A 10,098-nucleotide genomic window follows, 5' to 3' on the forward strand; every position below is an offset into this window, starting at 1 on the left:
GGTGGGCACAACAAAAACTACTGAGGTGGCAGCACCAAAGAATGGTTAGAAGTTCCTTATCCTTGCAATGGCTTTAATTAATAACACATTAATTAATAGCACTATAGGTCTCATCTCTGCGGGGTCTATACCACGCAGTAAGCCTGGGGCTTACAATCCTGTTTTGGAGACATAAATAGTTAACAATTCAAGGCAGCATCATTGACTTTTAGTACAGTGCTTGGTTTTCATTTATGAACGAATGAATAAATGAATGAATAAACTCTTAACAATCAAATGAGTGTAATAGATAGTAAGTACCTCTCCTAAAACTCCACCAGTAGATAGTCTCTTTCTTAGAACTATTCATAGCTTTGAACTCCCCTTGTCTTTCATTTTACAATCTTTTCTCTCTTGCAAACTCCTGAGGTCCTTTCCTTTATAATATGACACTTAGATCATCATTAGTGCAGGTTCCCAACTGATATATATAACAGGAATGCTGAGTAACTGATGTTCCACCCCTAATGCATGCCCTTTGAAGTGTCAGATAGGGCCTGAGGGAATTGGAGTCCCTGACTGCCTCTTCCTGTTCACCTAAGGGTTCTCTACACATTTATCACTTTTTATATGTGTTATGTGTGGGTAAAAAAGTTTGAGAAGCAATGACTTAGGGTGCATAAGTGCCTAAGATAAGGCCCATCTTATGGCTGCTTCTCTCCTGGTGACATTTGGACAACGATTCTAGCAGGAGAGATGAGAATAAGCCAGGACTGAAATACACCATAATCAGATTATACACTGCACTATCATTGAGGTTAAAATTCTATCACATAGAGTGTTTATATGGTTTTTTGTCCAAACTGAAATACATTAGAGAACAGAAGAAGGTGTTATCAATAGCAACTCAGATACAATATCAGAGTTGTCTAGGGCAAACAAGAACATATGACCACAGCATACCACTGAACTAACATAATTGTATGTATGTATGCATGTATGTATGTATGTATGTATGTATGTATGTATGTATGTATGTATGTATGTATTTAATTTATTAGTGGTGATATTGGTTAATAAAATTATATAGGTTTCAAGTGTACAGTTTAGTAATGCATCATATGTATATTGCATGTGTGTTCACCAAAGTTAAATTTCTTTCCATCATCATATATTTGACCCCCTTTACCCTTTTCTACCTCTCTTTAACATGATTTTCTAAATAAAATTTCTTTGCTTCAACAAATAATACAACTAGAGGGTTCAAAAATCAAATCGATCTAAAAGTATTAACATAGAGAAGTCTTGCTACTCCAATTTCCCAATCTATTTGCTCCTCTCTGTTTCCGATCCTAACCCTGATAGATCTTTCTTAATAATATTTCCTCTATGATTATAATGTTATTATATGCAAAACTCACATATAAGAATATTTTATAATCCCCTATTTTTAAGTTTAAGGCTTCATACTATACACTTTTTTCTGACTTTGCTTTTTTTTTTCTTAATAAGAAATCTTGGAGATTTTTCATTTCCCTGTAGAGAATGCTTCTTGCATTTAAAAATAGCTCCATTGTATTTAATTATGTTTAACTTGTCCTCTATTGAAGAACTCTTGGGCTGCTTCAGATTTTAGCTATTAAATACAGAACTACTATAAATAACCTTGTATATACATCATTTCATATCTGTGCATACAGATTCCTAGAAATGGGATTCCTGGATCATGTAATTTAGGTAAATATTTCTAAATTTTTCTCAAAAAGGATTATGTCATTTAGTTTTTCCACCAGGAGTGGATGAAAGTATGTCTCATAGTGACTTTGTTTTCCTACAGTGACTTTTATAAAGTGTTTTCTCAAACTTTTGGACCTTTGTAAATATAAAAACTGAGAAATGGTATCTTGTTGTAGTTTTCAGTTTCAAATTTATTTGTGTATGAAATTGAAATTTTTTCTTATGTTTAAAACATTTATGTACTTTTAAAATGTAATTAGCTCATTTGAGGGTCTGTTTCCCAAACTCTACAGTAAATATCTTAAGGGAAAGGACCATGCTTTATGCATCTCATTTTCCCCAGTTCCTAGCATAAGGCCTGGGCATAAAAAAGATTTAAAAGATGTTTTAAATAAAGGAATAAATGACCTTCATTTCTTATATTTCTCATATTATTTGGTTATACTTGATGTAATTTTTCTAACCTTTAAATCAATTTTTAAAGAATGCATTACATAGAAATATAGCACATAAAATGTTTAGATGAATAAAATGTTAAAATCACTTATAATACCATTACCTTAAAATAATTAATAATGTGTTTATTTCTAATTTTTACTAAACAGATACTTGTTTCAAATATTAACAATGATACTGTGAATTTTCAAACATGTGAATCTTACCTTTTCACTTAAGTTTTAAGTAAAGATAGTTTTAGATGCCATATTTCTCCCAAAATCATCACTTAATGGAGTCATGAGGTCTTATTTCTTCTCTCATTCCATTTCTGAAAGAGAATAAATGCTAGATAAGCACTTTCTACTAAAAGTTAATGACGTAAAGAAGAAGAAACACTTTTTTATCTAGGAAAGGCCTGACTATATTTGGAAGGCTCCAATTCTTTAGTATATTTTTCTGATTTCTGCACTACTGATTCTAGATAATTCTATAGTTCCTATGCTCAGGTATTTATATAATATAGATAGCCTTTTTATCTCTTCAGTTAATGCCAAGACATACAGATAAACAATTCAACACTACAAAGGAAGAAGCAGGTCTGTTTCAGAGTCTGGTTCATAAAAGGAAGATTTAGGAATACCAATGTGATATGAATCCATAAGGAACTAAAAATAAGTAATGAAGTGGCACTCTGAGTACATAACAATTATTCAATTGAAGAGACTAGATAGATGGCTAATCTATACAAATCCATGAAACGAAGATAAAAACAAATAGTGTATTTTGGTATTCAGGACTGTAGAGGATGCAGTAATTTAGTGAAAGGGCAGTTGCAACTATCCGTCCTAGAGAAAGGTCAAGTGTTACACACGAAGTGGGATGTAGGCTCAATGCTGGTTGAGGTTGAATGAGATCTGATTGTCTAAATATTTGAGATTATTTTTAAAAACCCTCTTCAAACCTGAAGTAATATTAGTGCTCTCAGAAACAAATACCTTTTTTCATTTTTTTCAATAATCTCCAGGTCCTGCAGAAAGCTTCTTCAACTGGATCACAGAATATTTAACAATTTCCTTCTTTTCAGTACTTGTTCATCTTCTATGGTTACCTCTTTATCGTAAATTTAATTTAACAACTATTTTATGTCCACCGTTGATTCTAAAAAAAAAAAAGGTATATTTGATTCAAATGCATTACTTCCAATTGATAAATGCTTTTATTCTATTACTTTCTGAATTGCATATTTATCTAAGTAGATGCTTGCATGTAATACTCAGATGAGGTCAGAGCTCAGATGCTAATTTCAGGGCTTTTGATGAAATATTGATTATATGGATATAAATAAAAGTGATCATAAAAAAGTAGGTAAGTTTCATGAGGAAGTCCTCATGTAATAGTAATGGTAGTGGTATAAGAAATGATAGTAATACCAGTAATGCAGGTTTAGAACCGTGCTCTTAGAACAGTGCTTTAGGATTTGATTAAAAGTTATTAAGCCAATGAATGAAAGATAGAGGACATAATGAAAGTAGAAGCAGTAGTAAGAGTAATGGAGATGGTGAGCACAGAAGTGATAGTGGTACTCATGGTGATTGTTCTCATATGGTATTGAGGTTTGTGGTTATCGGAAAGAGAAGCTGGATGAAAAATCTCCTTGTAAGGAAAAATTTTAAACATGATACTCACTTATGGGGTGCTCAAGGTGTTACTCTTCACGTGTGTATAAGATTATGCATCATGGGTTTTCTCTCCCCATACAAAGCTATGTGGAACTTGCAAAAAGTTCTAGCGAACCAAAAAAGCCAATGTCCCTGAGATTGGATTCCAGAGCCCAACAATTAAGTTTGCAGAGTTGAACAAAATCATTTGAAAAATAGAGATGATTGCCTTCACTTTTTTGTGCCCAACATCTTTTCTCAGAGGACTATCTACTGAGAGCTAATCGCACCCAGCAACCTCAGGGAACATACAGCAAGGAGACCAACATTTGCAGGAACATGAAATATAAGAAGGGAAGTATATTGGAAGTAGAAGTGACACTGAACAAGAAGCTACAAGTCTGAATGTTATCAAAACAGCCAGGCAGTAGGCAGGGGTGTTGCAGTAGAGATAAGATTAGCTGAAGAAAAAGACTAAGAGAGGGCTTTGACCTTTTACAGGTGTTATATGTTAGATGTGTGGTGTGAAAACTCTTGGTACATTGATATAGACCACCTATCTCCATCCTTGCCCCTCAAACACTTTTTTAAGTGGCTTTAGAAAATTACAGAGTACCAGAGCTGTCAAGGGGCTTTATAACGCAATTATTTAAACATCTTCATTTAAGAGAAGAAAAAGTTGAAGAAAAGAGAGAAATGACCAGGTTCAATGTTCATTTTGACCTAGTTGCAAAGCAAGTTTAAAAAAGCCAATTTTCAAAGAATGTGTTTTTTCTTATACTAAAATCCTAGATTGACATTGCAGGGTCCTGACTTTATCAATGCGTGTACGCATGCGGGCACGCGGGCGGGCGGGCGCGAGTGCACACACATACAGAGGTTTCTGATACATAATTTCCTCTGGGAATTCTTTCTTAACATGCACCATGTCTACTCACTGATTCCCGCTCTGGCTCTACTGCTCTGAACTCTGAGGAACTCTTCCAAGAGTATTCACATTTCTTTCTTCTCCCATCTCTTCCTTCTTCAGACCTTACTGAGAACATTCTTGAGTTACAGAGAAGCTCCCTGAAGGAGTCTTAGCAGTAAAATTTTAGAAAATATTTGTTTCCTTATTCCACAGTTTAGTACAACTGATTATTGGATACAAGGGGTATGCTACAGAAAGATGTTTTACAGAATCATGGATTATTTCATTTGGATTGTAAGGATATGCGTGTTTCTGGTGTGCTATGTGGGAGAAAATTCTAGAACCTGGGGCTCTGATGCCACATTCTATACAATAAAAGTACTGGGCTGTAAAGCAGGAAACCTGACCTATACTCCAACTGTCAGCAACAGACTGTGATATTATGCAAATTACTTCTGCCTTCTGGTCTTCAGTACTTCTTTTGAAATATGAGGGAAGTCTGTTTGATAATGCATAAGTTATTTTTAGGCTTATACATAATTTTGGGGTTTAGGGAAATTTCTCAAGAAGAAGAAACTTAAAGTAGTTCATCTGTCTTTGTCCCTCATTCTAGAAATCATGGATCTATGTCAATTACACATGAACTCAGAATTTTATCCTTGCTGATTTCATTTCCACTAACACCCTACAACCTTTTGCATTCTTGGGAACCCTATGCATCTATTTCCTCACACTGGCAAGAAATTTGTTAATTATCATTTTGGTTCAGGCAGATTCTGGACTTTCCATGACAATGTACATCTTTATCAGTGTCCTCTCCTTCTTGGAATTCTGGTATGTCAACACCACACTGCCCACACTGCTTCATACCTTGCTCCATGAATGTTCACCCATCCATCCCATCAGCTGTATGCTTTTTCTATCTGTATGTCTTCCTTTTCTTAGGCTAAATAAGTGCTATTTGTTGGGTGTCATGGCACAGGACTGCTATATTGCCATCTTTTGCAGAAAAGCACAGTTATGTCTAACAGGGATCACTTAAGTGACTGGCTTCACAGCTGCATTTGTGCCAGCCATCCTCATAGCTTCTTTCCCCTCTGATTTGAAAGTGATGGCCCATTACATTTGGTAGTTGGCACCACTAATGAAATTGGCGTATATAGACACAGGCTAGCATGCTCAAGTCCATATTGTAGTGATTTACATAATCAACACATACAATCTTGTGCTAATTTGAGGAATCTATGGGGGTATCCTGAATGCTACAACAAAGATGCCCTCAGCTGCCAGCTGCACCAAAGCCTTCTATATCTGTTTCTCCCATATAACTGTACTGAAACTATTCTTTGGCTCTGCCTTCATTGTCTATATAGAGCCACCTGAGAGTCGCCTTGAGAGCATAGACAAAGTTATTGCATTAGCGTATGCTTTTCTTACCTGTTTTCTCAATCAAACTTTTTATATTCTTTGTACCAAGGAATTGAAAGAGGCTGTAGGGAGGATCATCCAGAGGATCAGGGCTATGATGAAGGGACCTTGAGGATCTGTAGAGTCATAAGCCATCCATTTGATAACATCAGAATTTATTTGGTTAATCAAATAATCAAACACATAACTTGTCAAACATACTACATATACAAATTAAAATAAACTGAGTCTTGGATTAATTGAGAAATTTGTAGAAGGAGGGCTCTGAATTCATGCTCATCTAATATGGATGAAAAAAAAAACACATAAATTAAAAAAAATAAGGATTCAAGTGTATATGGTTAGGTAGACTTGGAACTTAGAGAGATAGAATTATGAAAAAAAATATGGAAGAACCAAAGCTAACTGTGGGATTATGTTCAAGACAGGATTCTTGGGGAAGCATTGAGAAAGTAGTAAATTGAGTTAGCAAAAGAAAAATGAAAAAAACTTCGTGGGTAAATGTTCAAGTGTGGATTGGTAAGCCATTGGAAAAGGGTTCATAAGAATATGAAGTTCAGTGTTCCCGGCGATTCTACAGTAAAAGAATGTTTAAAGCCAGAGCTGAGAATTACTATCTAATGGGAAATTAGGAGATTAGAGATGAAGATGCTGGTTGTGTCGGTAGTTAAAAGTGAGTAGAAATATATCCTGCACTTTAAATTAAAAATCATTAGTTATTCAACCAGGCAATGTCATTGATAGAGGTTCTTAAGTGCAAAACTGGTTCTGGGAACAAAGAGGATATATAAAAGTGAGCCATAACTTCTGTTTTCAAAGAGCTTACCATTTTGTTTTAAAGAGTCAGTAGTTTCTCTCTCTCTCTCTCTCTCACATACACACACACACACACACACTGCACTACCACCACCACCACCACCATATTGACCAATATCAAAAAAAGAAACTTTTCCATTTTTATGTATATTTGTCATGGTGGGAGGTCTTGAAAAGTGGAGAAAAGGAGTGCATGGATTGGCAGAAAGGGAATGAGAAAAACAAAAGTAAGCTTTACAGACATTTATTCTAACATTTTTCCTAAGCTTTAGACTTTGGAATCTTAATATCCTGGGAACCCAGTTGGTAGTTCTCTAAAAGTTCTCTGCAGAGTCAGCATGAAACTGTAGGATTCCCCTAGGAGATTCTTTGTCTCAGGATACAATGGTCACAGCTCTACTGAAAATACAAAAAGAAAAATCATTTTTAAAATAATTCTTCTGGGTGGCATTTTTTTAACAGACAAGGGAAATTAGTTTCAGTTTCCCTGTTCTTGCCTAATGATGTTGAAATAATTAATTTAAAAATTAATTTATTAGAGTGACATTTGTTAATAACGTTAGATAAATTTCAAGTGTACAACTCTATAATACATCGTTTATATACTGCGTTGTGTGCTCACAGCTCAAAGTCTAGTTTTTTTCTGTCACCATGTATTTGACCTACTTCACCTTCTTTATTCTCCCCCACTCTCCTTTCCCACTGGTAACCTCCATACTGTTGTCTATGAGTTTGTTTTGTTTCTACTCTGTTTTATATCCCACATGTGAGTGAAATTATATGGTTCTTATCCTTTTCCATCTGACTTATTTCCTTTAGCATGATACTCTCAAAATCCATCATGTGTCACAAATAGCAATATTTCATTCTTTCTTATACTTGAGTAGTATTCCATTGTATATATGTACAACATTGAGGCTTATTTTAATAATGCCAGTCAGTCATGTGGTCACCCCTTCATTCCTTTATTCTAAGTTACAGAGCAAAAGACCTGCTAGTGTGGGTGGATCTAGGACAGAAGAGTTCACAGGGATCCAGAAATAGGATTTAATATCAAATCAGTAATTTACGTGAAAAATTTAAGACTCAAGTCAACCCAGAGGATAATACTTTATTTCTAATGCAAGCATGACTTGGTGTTTGTTTTAACTTATCTTAATTGGAGGAAAATATGTATGGGTGACATAAAATAGCATTGGTCTCCCTGCCAATTCAGTAATCCTGAATGGGATCATGGAATATTCTGGAATCCCCACTTATTGAATGGGGATAGGCTGTTCAACTCAAAGTTTTGTTTTTGTTTTTTGACAATGTAAGTTCAGCCTCAGGTCAATTTCCCTGACCATTCAGCTCAGATCTTGTCTACATTCTCTACTCTGACTTTGGTGGATCCTAAATAAAGAGAAACACATTTTAACATTACTAAATCATAAAGACTAATCATGTGGTAAGAAAAACAACAATATGGTACAAAAAACCAAACCTGTGATTGTTTTTTTCTTTTCCATCACAGCAATTTTCTTTTGAAGACTTACTTTGAGAAAACACCATTTCAAACTATGTGAATCCACCATTAAATTACTAAACTTCTGAGTTAGGCAGGGTCTAAGAAGACATCTGGTCAAAACCTCTCTTTACAGAAGATAAAACTGAAGTTGAGAGGTAGAAAATAACTTAACCAAGATTACATAAGAATTTAGAATTTGGCTGGAAATGGGACAGCACCAAGGTTTTCTAACTCTTTCCATTATTATCACTATATCATTTGGCTTCTAAGTTGCTTTATTTACCTGAAGCAGAAAGTTTGAGGCACTGAGTGGATGGAAAAGGAAAGCTGGTGAGTCATAGACTTCATCTGGGGGTTATCTTTCCCATAGACCAACTATCCTACTTATAGAAACCATGGCCTGTCATAAGGTTTTACAAAGCTTTCTCTGGTGAGCTTTTCTACTCTTGGCTTCCTACCATCTCTACTTTCCTTTCTAGAGGTAGGAATGGGCTACCTACTTCACAAACCAGCACATGCTTTTTTCCTAATTTTAGATTCTCTTAATGCAGACATACCATTAATACTTCAATATTTTATGTCCATTTTCTGATTAAATTCACCACAGCAGGAAAATGAATAAATGTCTTTCCAAAGTCAGTTAGTAGGTAAAGGATCTAAACTCAATTCAAAAATTTTAACTTTACTGAGCAAAAAGAAAGAACAGCATTTCAAAAACTAGAGGATCTGATTCTGTTGACTGAGTAGTCACCATTTCTACATTTCTGCCAAATGAAAATTTTTCAAACCAGTATGAACCCAGGAATCAGACCATATATCACTTTTTACTTAAATGTAGGCTAGTTAGAAAAAAATCCTTTTAAATATAATTTATGTTAGCCTGCAGAATTGTTGAAAAAGTATTTTGTTCTCTACCATCATAAAGGTCTAAAAATAAGAAGTTATAAATAATTTCTTTAATTCTTTGAGTAATCTTGTGAGCAAGTCAGTCAACATTTATTTAAGTTTTTCCCAAACGCAGGGGTATTGATTAGTTAGGGAATAAATAAGCTCAAAAAACTTGGAATCTTCTTAACTATAGATAAGGAATTGTATTTTAATGAGAATATGCATTCAAGACCTATTAAATTAGAAACTTTGAGGGTGGGTTCTAGCAATATGTTTTTAACAAACCTCAAGATGATTTAGAGCAAGTTAAAGAATGATCTAATCTGATTAGTGACATTGGAAGAGGAACTGGCTGTATGCAGCCCAGCCCGTACCTCTGCTTCTCTCGAGAGCCAGCCTGCCCAGTTTGCATGTTCCCTTTGCCATGGAGTGGAAGATGTTTGTCCCCATGAAGTAGGTCTGTGGCGTTCAGTGCTTCTTAGTAATTAAGTAGGAGAACTATAAGAAAAAACACAGCCACTATTGTAATAAAAAAATGTTTAAACCCTCCCCTGAGTAAATAATCTACCAGGCAGATAAATTATAAGTAAGGATAAAAAAGATTTAGAGAATAACATGACCCACCCACTGAAAGCACATAGAATACAGATCAACATCAAACACACGTGAAATTAAACAAATACTAGACTAGAAAATAAAGGTCACTGAAATTTTATGATTTTATTCTGCAGATCTAA

General features: G+C 34.7%; 1 pseudogene; it reads left to right on the top strand.

Moving 5' to 3' along the window:
* Window positions 1-3,676: 3,676 nt before the first annotated feature.
* On the top strand, window positions 3,677-6,262 carry LOC112480590 (annotated as a pseudogene).
* Window positions 6,263-10,098: the final 3,836 nt, after the last annotated feature.

Source organism: Pteropus alecto, unplaced genomic scaffold (assembly GCF_000325575.1).
Source record: "Pteropus alecto unplaced genomic scaffold, ASM32557v1 scaffold405, whole genome shotgun sequence".
Taxonomy (NCBI): Eukaryota; Metazoa; Chordata; class Mammalia; order Chiroptera; family Pteropodidae; genus Pteropus; species Pteropus alecto.